General features: G+C 44.5%; 1 protein-coding gene across 1 annotated transcript in view; it reads right to left on the reverse strand.

Annotated features, from left to right (window-relative positions):
- Positions 1-9195, reverse strand: part of ZNF761 (zinc finger protein 761) — a 68029-nt gene extending 58834 nt beyond the window's left edge. The window contains exon 1 of the mRNA XM_077756960.1: positions 9106-9195. The gene's annotated coding sequence lies outside the window, so the exon portion shown is untranslated. The remainder of the gene's footprint in view (positions 1-9105) is intronic.
- Between the last annotated feature and the right edge of the window lie 1275 nt (positions 9196-10470).

Below are 10470 nucleotides of genomic sequence, written 5' to 3' on the forward strand. Positions count from 1 at the left end.
TAGGAAGTAACTTCACACTGTGACTCATTCTTAAACACATGCTCTAATTTTTAGTTTAATATGAGATGCTGAGAACAGAACATTCAAAGTAGCAGAATAAAATGTAGAACTTTTTTCTTAAAATGTACATAGGAAAAGTCAAGAAAGGAAAAAACAGACTGGGCCTAAGAAAGAGCATTAAAAAATTGGTAAGTCCTAACCCCACTATATCCGTTATAATATTAAACATAAATAAACCAAACACTCCTAGTACCATATCAAACTTGTCTTCAATATATTTCACTGGAATATTCCTAGAGCTATAACTAAAACAGAAGGATTAAAAAAAAATGCAGTGACAACCAAACAACCAAAATTGCAGTATGGATATCATATAATCTTTTTTTAATGTTTATTTTTAAGAGAGACAGAGCATGAGCGGGGGAGGGGCAGATAGAAAGGGAGACAGAATCTGAAGCAGCTCCAGGCTGTGAGCTGTCAGCACAGAGCCCAACGTGGGGCTCAAACCCATGAACAGTGAGATCATGACCTGAGCCGAAGTCGCTAAATCAACTGAGCCACCCAGACGCCCCTCATACAGAATAATCTTTAACACTAAAGGAGTTTGTCACTATTATTAATAGTGTTATTTTTCAAAATCTATGGGGCGCCTGGGTGGCTCAGTCAGTTAAGCGTCCGACTTCGGCTCAGGTCATGATTTCACAGTCCGTGGGTTCGAGCCCCATGTCGGGCTCTGTGCTGACAGCTCAGAGCCTGGAGCCTGCTTCAGATTCTGTGTCTCCCTCTCTCTCTGTACCTCCCCCACTCACTCTCTGTCTCTCAAAATAAAATAAAGACATAAAACAAAATTTTTTAAAAAAACCCAAGAAAACAAAATCTAAAGGTCCACTACTTTAATAGTCTACATGATGGAAAAAAGACAATAAATGTATATACGCGTATACGTATATACGTATACGCGTATATACATTTATATACACATGTGTATACATATACAAGTATATACGTATACACATATATACATTTATATACACATATGCGTATATGTACATAAGGAAACACTGATTTTCAGCTCATCAGACCTAAAACCACTGATCACAGGGCTCTGACATCAACAAGATGATGACGGAGGTAGTTGGCACGCCAGTCTTTCTCACAGAAAGCTCAACCGGCAACTATGCACGTAAGACACCCCTGGGCAAATCTAAGTACTCAGGGCTGAGGCGGAAGCACCCCTGCGCCCAGAGAGCAGGAAGGACAGTGGTAGAAGGGTTAGAGGAGCAATTTCTCTTTGACCACAAGCACCTCCCTGGGGCCAACACAGTGCCCCACGACGAGGTACCACCTGAACTGTGGTTCCTCCACCAGGAAAGAGAGGGCGCGTGGGCATCCAGCATTCCCTCAACGCCAGGCCTCTCAGCTCTCACTTCATGGAGACCCAGATCCCTGGGAGACTTTGGGTGCTGGACCACTGGGGATCTAAGACACATGGAGAAGGTAGGTGCTCAGATCTTGGAAGACCGCCAGACCAGACTGCGTTCCACCCTGCGGATACCCAATCAGAGATGCCGGCCACTCTGCCCACTTGCAGAGCTGAGATGGACCCACCTGGTCGAGGAGCTTTGTCAGCAGCTATGCCTGAGGGGGTCTCCAGCCAACAGTTTGACCCAGAGCATGGAGGCCATTCTGTATATGGCCCTGTCTGGGCAGGCATGCAAGTTGGAAGCCACTTCCCACTGCTGAGCACAGACGCCAGTCCTGCCCCACCAGGAAGCCTGACCAAAGATCCTCAGCAACCACGGAACAGATCTTGACAGTCCTACTTGGAGAGAGAGAGCAAAGCCGGCAGCATTACTCAACCGTCTGACCCTGCCTGACCAGGGAGCTTGAATGGTGCAACTGGGCAGTCTCAGACTCCAGCCCATGGTGCTGCCCAGCAGTCGAAAATGGCCCCATCAACACAGAAAATAGATTTACATCCAAAATACTAGCAAATGTTTTAAGTCAGAAGCTGCCATGGTCTCTGGGATTCCTCTAGAAGGAATGACAAATAGCTGGCTACATTCAGAGGACTGAAAACAAAACCTCCCAAACTTGCCTTCATTCTAGGTAAGTAAAAGAGAAGGTACTGATGCAAGAGAGAAATTCTGCAGGATTCCAATGAAAATCTGGACCAGAGAGATCATCCCAATTTTGAAATGCCCACAGGCCATTCTGTTATTTTCCAAGATTCAAATTCACATTCAAATAGAGAGGAGGATTCAGCATGAAACATGAGTTATGGGCTACCTTTTTCATGGAAAGCAAAATCCAAAATATTCACTACATTCTGACATGTTCGTTTGCATAGCACTTATAATTTATGCCCCATGGTTACCCATGCTTTATCTGCTACAGTGTGTTTATTGTTCTCAGTGCTATGTGTTAGCACTAATATTATTCTCCTTTTACTGACAAAAATAATTTCATTAAAAGAAGGATTAGTGAGGGGCGCCTGGGTGGCTTAGTTGGTTGAGCGTCTGACTTTGGCTTAGGTCATGACCTCGCAGTTCCTGAGTTTGAGTCCCGCACTGGGCTCTATGCTGACAGCTCAGAGCCCGGAGCCTACTTCAGATTCTGTGTCTCCCTCTCTCTCTGCCCCTCCCACACTCAAGTCTCTCTCTCTCTCTCTCAAAAATGGATAACCAGTAAAAATAATTTTTTTTTTAAAAAGGATTAGTGGGGCGCCTGGGTGGCTCAGTCGGTTAAGCGTCTGACTTCAGCTCAGGTCATGATCTTGCAGTTTGTGGGTTCGAGCCCCGTGTCGGGCTCTGTGCTGACAGCTCAGAGCCTGGAGCCTGTCTTTGGATTCTGTGTCTCCCTCTCTCTCTGACCCTTTTCTGCTCATGCTGTCTCTCTCTCTCTCTCAAAAGTAAATAAAACATTTTTAAAAAAATTTTAAAAATTAACAAATAAAAAAAGATTAGTGATCATGTCAACATTGGTAGAGTCAGGGTTTGATCCTGGATACCATGCACACATCAACAGGAGATATCCAAGTCAAATAGTCTTCCAGAAGGAGACCTACGCTTAGATTCTCTTCCCTCTTTGACACTTAATTGCCAATCCAGAATTATTGACATGGAACAGCTTCTGCAATCAGAGACTTCAGAGCATAAGTTCCAGCCCAGGCCACACACAAGTAGCCTGAGTGGCTTTTTAGTGGAGTACTAAGAACTAGGCACAGAGGTCAGGCTTTATTCATAAATGAATCAGACTCTAAATGTAGTCTGTCTTGGCTTCCTCCTCTTCCGTCTATGCCATACCTCCCCAAAAAGTTCAAAAAGATCAAGATCCGACCGTGCTTATTTTCAGACCACAACACTATGAAACCTGAAATCGACCACAAGAAGAAATCTGGAAAGAACGAATACCTGGAGATTACAGAACATTCTACGGGGAGGTCTGGGTGACTCAGTCGGTTGAGCATTTGAGTTCAGCTCAGCTCATGATCTCACAGCTGTGAGTCTGAACCCCATATTGTGCTTCGGAGTCTGTGTCTCTCTCTCTCTGCCCTTCCCTTGCTCATGCCCTGTCTCTCTCTCTCTCTCTCTCCCAAATGATTTGGCGCCTTGCCCAGAGACAAGAACCACACTAAGCACGGGACTCCGAGGAAGTAAGGGAAGACCATGCCAGTTGTGGGTCACCATCAGTGATGGACACAGCCTGCGGTGGCTCATACACCTGGGGTGCTAGGGCTCATACACCCGGGGCGCTAGGGCTCATACACCTGAGGCACTAGGGCTCACACACGTGGGGCGCTAGGGCTCACACACGCGGGGCGCTAGGGCTCACACACGCGGGGTGCTAGGGCTCACACACGCGGGGTGCTAGGTTCTGTGGAATGACGCTCACGCCATGCTGTGCCTGCCTATTACTGTCCAGGAGGCTTCCGCATCTCCAACACCTACTCTGCCACGTGACATCTTAACGCTGTGCCCACAAGGTTTATATCATCCAATACCCTCTCCTCTCCATCCAGGACCATTCACCTGGGCCTGGAAAAGGAGTTCTCTCTGTCATCCCCCAGCATCTGGTCCTCAGTAACACCCAGCAATTCAGTAAGTCCTGAGAAAAGGATCTGACTTCCCTCAATCCCAGAAAACCCCCACGTTGGTCCCCAAGTTCCCATCTCTGCCACACTTGTTCATCACAAGAAGCTTCCTAAGACCTTGGGGTGACTAAGAGGAGCTCCCTACCAGGTCTATCCTCACATTTCAAGAGTTCTCCGACTTGGATGTCAGCAGGTCTTGTCTTCTTCTTGAAGGGTACCACCATCACGCTTTATCTGCCTTCACAACTCTCTCGGTGCCAAGGGCCTGAGTTAATCCTGTGGCCCGCTGACACTGCTCCCCTGTTCTTCTAACAAAGTGGTGACAATGTACTTCAATCTTAAATATAGCCTCAAATGACCCACTTAAAAATCATTTCCTGGTGGGGCACCTGGGTGGGCAGCTGGTTAAGCATCTGACTCTTGGTTTTGGCTCAGGTCATGATCTCTTGGTTTGTGTGAGTTCAAGCCCCACATCGGGCTTCATGCTAGCAGTGCGGCGCCTGCTTGGGATTCTCTCTCTCTGCCCCTCCACAACTCGCTCTCTCTGTCTCTCTCTCAAAAATAAATAAATATACTTAAACAAATTTTAAAAAATAATTTCCTTGTGAATTAGAAAAATTCCAAAATACTGGAATTCCAAAGTACAAGGGCCTGTGTGGTGATGTGGGAGGAGGGCAGCTGTGGGGGGTGTGTCACAGGGAATGGAGATGAGGAGACGGAGAAAAACTGGAGATGACTTAGAGAGAAAATAAGTAGAATTTACCTTCCTAAGTTCAGAATCACTAGTGCAGCCCTGGACAGGTGCCCTGTCCCCACATGTGGAATTCATGCGAATACATCAGCATGGATGTTTTTTATCTCTTACCTAGGGCTGTAATATTACTTCCTTCCTAAGTATACAAGATCTACTATGCACCCAGCACTGTTCCAGTGTTGGTTTCACTTCAAATCAATGTCAAAACAACCCATGGTAGGGTGCCTGGGTGGCTCAGTCAGTTAAGTCTCCGACTTTGGCTCAGGTCATGATCTCACGGTTCGTGGGTTCGAGCCCCGCGTCGGGCTCTGTGCTGACTGCCAGCTCAGAGCCTGGAGCCTGTTTCAGTCTGTGGCTCCCTCTCTCTCTGACCCTCCCCTGTTCACGCTCTCTTTCTCTCTCTCAGAAAGAAATAAAATGTAAAAAAACCCCAAAAAACCAACAAGAACAACCCATGCCTCCTGAAGTGTCCAAGTTTTCCCCTGATCAAACTGTTGCACCGAGGTGAGTAACCCGGATGACATCACGTCTTCCAAGGAAAAGAACAATAATTAAAGAAAGCTGACTTTGTGTTCTTCACTCAAGAAAGAAATGAAATATATCAATTAAACAATAAGCAATGTAATATGCTCACTGTGGAATTACTCCTATATTTGAATTAATATCCGAATAGCATTTACTTTGATGCAAACCGTTCCTAAAATCCCTGAGCAAGTCATGTGAGCAACGGTTCATGAACAGTGGAAAAAGGAAAAATAAGTAGGTCCTATATGCAAGTAAACTCAGGTAGGTAAGACAGGATTGTCGGGGGGGGAGATTCTCAAACCAAGAGACATGAAGTTTGGGAGAAATAAACTCAATGCAATGTGGAGGAAATGATTCCCATTATTAATTTGTAACATTTTGGTCTGCAAGGAAATCATCAATTTTGAAACTGCTATATTTATTTATTGACATAAGCTTTTTTTTAAAGCTGATCCTTACTGTTTATTTATTTTTGAGAGAGAGAAGGACAGAGGGTGAGCAGGGAAGGGGTGGAGAGAGAGGGAGACACAGAATCTGAAACAGGCTCCAGGCTCTCAGCCGTCAGCACAGAGCCCGACTTGGGGCTCGAATCCAGGAACCATGAGATCATGACCTGAGCTGAAGTCAGGAACCTAACTGACTGTGCCCTCAGGTGCTCCCCCCAAAAACATTTTTTTAAATAAGGTATCTATGAGGAGCAAAGAAAAACATGGAAGAAGATAGGGTAAGGGACTCCTGGGACACCCACAAATGCGCCAATATGCACATTAAAGGGACTGCAGACAGAGGAGAGGGAAAGGGAGCAGAGCACTCCAGTGAGGAACACCTTGTACTTCCCACCTTGCTGGGAAGAAAGAGACAAATTCAAGGAGCTCAGTGAATTCTAAGTAGGATAAATGTCAGGACAAGAGCAAGTGACACATTATAATTAACCTAGCAAAAACCACAGGTGAAAAGAGAATTTTGAAACAGCTTGAGAAAAACAACTCATCTCGTACAAGAGAGCTCCTATCAGATTAGAAGTGGCTTTCTCAGCAGACCTTCTAAAAAGAAGTGCATGGAATAATATATTCAAGTGCAGAAAGATAAAAAAACACCAACCAAGAATACTGTATCTGGCAAAACTGGTTTTCAAAAATGAAGCAATGGAGGCTTTCCCAAGCAAAAACCTCTAGAACTTTACCAGTATACCTGCCCTACAAGAAACATTAAAGGGAATCCTTCTGGCTGAAATAAAAGGATTCTAAACAGGAACTAAAATCACATGAGAATACAAAGGTCTCTACTAAATACAAATATTTGCACAATTATAGAAATGTGTAGTGTTGTAATAAGGTAGCACAAGTTCCTTTAATTTCTGCTACGGAATTTTTTTTTAAAGGAAATTTCAGGCCCTGCAGGACACCCAAGGTGGACCTTGAACTCAGGACCCTGAGATCAAGACCTGAGCTGAGATCAAGAGTCGACACTAGGGGCAACTGGATGGCTCAGCTGGCTAAGTGTCGAACTTCGGCTCAGGCCATGATCTCACGGTTCATGGGTTTGAGCCCCACGTCGGGCTCTGTGCTGACAGCTCAGAGCCTGGAGCCTGCTTCGGATTCTGTGTGTGTGTGTCTCTCTCTCTGCCCCTTCCCTGCTCACACTCTGTCTCTCTCAAAAATAAATAAAACATTTTTTAAAATTTAAAAAAAAGAGTCGACGCTTAGTGGATGGAAGTAGAGTGTATACTGCTAAGCAAAATAAGTCAGTCAGGGAAAGATAAGTATCATTATGATTTCACTCATATGTGGAATTTAAAAAACAAAACGGGTGAACACAGGGGAAGAGAAAGAGAAATAAGATAAAAACAGAGAGGGAGGCAAACCACAAGAGACTCTTAAACACAAAGAACAAACTGGGGGTTGCTGGAGGGGATGTGGGAGGGGATGGGTTAAATGGGTGACGGGCATTAAGGAGGACACTTGCTGGGATGAGCACTGGGTGTCATATGGAAGTAAAGAATCACTGGGGTCCAGTCCTGAAACCATACTTGGTGAAATTAATTCTGTTACTATGACAACCCACCAAGACATGATAAAACATTCAGTGACCACCAACCATGGAAAGAAATAAACAAGCAGAGTCACAAGTAAAGTATGAATGGGTGGTATTTATACAAATACATACGTAATTTTACTGGCAAAGGACATACAGCTAAAGAATAGTCAAGTGAAACCCACACTGTCTTAAAATATACTGAGATGAGGGGCTCCTGGGTGGCTCAGTCAGTGAAATGTCCAACTCTTGACTTTGGCTCAGGTTACACTCTCATGGTTTGCGAGTCTGAGCCCCGCGTCAGGCTCTGTACTAAGTGCAGAGCGTGCTTGGGATTCTCAATCTCCCTCTCCATCTGCCTCTCTGCCACTTGTGTATATGCACTCTCTCAAAATAAATAAGCTTAAAAAAACTCTAAATAAATAAAGCTTGGGTATGAAATTCAGACACATTCTCAGGAAAGAAGAAAAACCTGAGGATTAATTTTTCTTGAAATAAATTACATGTATGAACAAAACATTTTTTTAATATGGGACTTAACTACATAACTCACTTCTTTTTTTTAAGTGTATTCATTTATTTTTGAGAGAGAGAGAGAGGCAGAAAGGGAGAGACAGAATCCCAAGCAGGCTCCACGCTGTCAGCACAGAACCAACACAGGGCTAGATCCCAGGAACCTTGAGATCACGACTTGAGCCAAGATGAAAAATCGGACACTTCACTGACTGAGCCACCCAGGCGCCCCCTTATGTGCTCTAAGTTCTAAATGTTCCAGCTCCCATATGGCAGTACCTTATGTAGGATCTCTTGGATACAAATAGAAACATTAAGTTATTTAACAATTGAGAAACTGGAAAAAATTGGGTTGCAAGTTCTACTGTTAGTCCAGAAAGAATAAGGAAACTGAAGTGAAATAAAGCATTCAATTTTCTCCTTTTAGGGAGGTGCTTTGTTATCTGAAGAAATTACTGAGTTTCAGTTTTGTACAGTATGTTTAAAGCTTCCATGAGCTTGGAAATCAAAAAGCAGAAAACAGGTGAAATCTGTCTCCACTGTTTCTGAGATTTCCACACCAAATCCCCATACACCCACCATCCTCATACTCTTCTGACAGGAGGCAAAACAGAACTCACACATAACTTGGGGCACCTGAGTGGTTCAGTCGGTTAAGCATCCGACTTTGGCTCAGGTCATGATCTCATAGTCCGTGGGTTCGAGCCCTGCATCAGGCTCTATGCTGACAGCTCAGAGCCTGGAGCCTGCTTCAGATTCTGTGTCTCCCTCTCTCTCTGCCCTTCCCCCACTTGCTGTCTCTGTTTCTCAAAATAAAACAAAGACATAAAAAAAAAAAAAAAAGAACGCAGACATAACATAGAAATCCTCAGAAATACGCACAGACTTGCCTAGGCCTCCAAAAGCACTCAGATCATGGAGGCCCTCCCCATCCACGAGGAGGATGTTATCCATGCTGTGGACGTGATGGACCATCACTGGAGCTAAAGGAGAATCCGCAGAGGATGTAAGAGCCTGCTCAGTGTTGGACAGGAAGTGTCCCTCTGAGACAGCAAGAGAAATACACCTACGCTTCTCAAACTTATTTCTATTCAAGGAGGGCTGCCCAAGCCACAATGTGAGGTCTACCTTGCTCCCTGACATTTGAACCTCTCCTCTGTCATCTGCGTCATTCATGCCCACCTACCTGAGTGTGTAGCTACTGTCTCCTTTCTTTTCACATCCCGAGGCTCCTTCTTTGGCTCCAAAAAAATGACCAGGTCTGGCTTTGACACAAGATCTGTTTATTAGAAGAAAAAATATATATGAGTATTGCTAGAGATTCTAACTTTCCATCCACTATTGTGCTCAGTAGAGAAGAGAGGACATTGTGGAATTCTAGAAAATCTAAAAATAGAACTACCCTATGACCCAGCAATTGCACTACTTGGTATTTATCCAAGGGATACAAAAATACAGACAAAAAGGGGTACATGTACCCCAATGCTTACAGCAGCACTATCAGCAGTAGCCAAAGTATGGAAAGAGCCCAAATGTCCATCAAGTGATGAATGGATAAAGATGTGGTTTGTGTATATGTATTATATTCCACTCTGTGTGTGTGCGTGCGTGTATATATATATATATATACACGCACGCACACACACATATACACACACTGTGGTATATTACTCAGTCTTCAAAAAGAACGACATCTTGCCATTAGTGATGACATGGATGGAGCTAGAATGTATTATGCTAAGGAAAATAATTCAACCAGAGAAAGCCAAGTACCATATGATTTCACTCATATGTGGAATTAAAAAAAAAAAAATAGATGAACATATAAGAAGGGGAGGGGAGGAGTGCCTGGGTGGCTCAGTCAATTAAGTGTCTGACTTCGGCTCACGTCGTGATCTCACGGTTCGTGGGTTTGAGCCCCGCATCAGGCTCTGTGCTGACAGCTCAGAGCCTGGAGCTGCTTCAGATTCTGTGTCTCCGTCTCTCTCTACCTCTCCCTTGCTCATGCTCTGTCTCTCTCTCTCAAAAAATAAATAAAAATTAAAAATAATAACAATAAATTTGAATAAAAAGAATAAAATTATTCACCCTAAGCCAAAATAAAAGACTCCTTGCTCCAGGAGTCTTGGCTTTAGAAGTTATTCCCTGCGATCCCCTTATTTGTTACACAAACTTTCCCTTGTGTGACAGCTCCACTTGGTGTCGTTTCTATCTGTGACTCGGCAAGGAGCAAATTCACTTCAGTTCACTTACAAGTCTGGCAACCCAGGTGTGTCTTTCTCAGGTTCTGGCCTGTTTCCCTGGTTCCCAACAGACGAAGCAGCCATCAGCACAAGGTCACTCTGGCTAAACCTGTTCCAGTTAATGTGGCAGGGGGCAGACTCCCTGGGGGACGGAGGGGGCTCTCACTCTTCACACGTGTGACTGCCAGCCTGGTGTTCTGACCAGGGGCCACTCCGAATACTGTTACTCAGAAGGATTTCTGTTGGGATAAGCCGTATCAGGCACGTGGCACAGCTTTTAGAGACAAACTGGAGACAGAGTCTCACAA

Source organism: Crocuta crocuta, unplaced genomic scaffold (genome assembly GCF_008692635.1).
Source record: "Crocuta crocuta isolate KB4526 unplaced genomic scaffold, BGI_CrCroc_1.0 scaffold142, whole genome shotgun sequence".
Classification (NCBI taxonomy): Eukaryota; Metazoa; Chordata; class Mammalia; order Carnivora; family Hyaenidae; genus Crocuta; species Crocuta crocuta.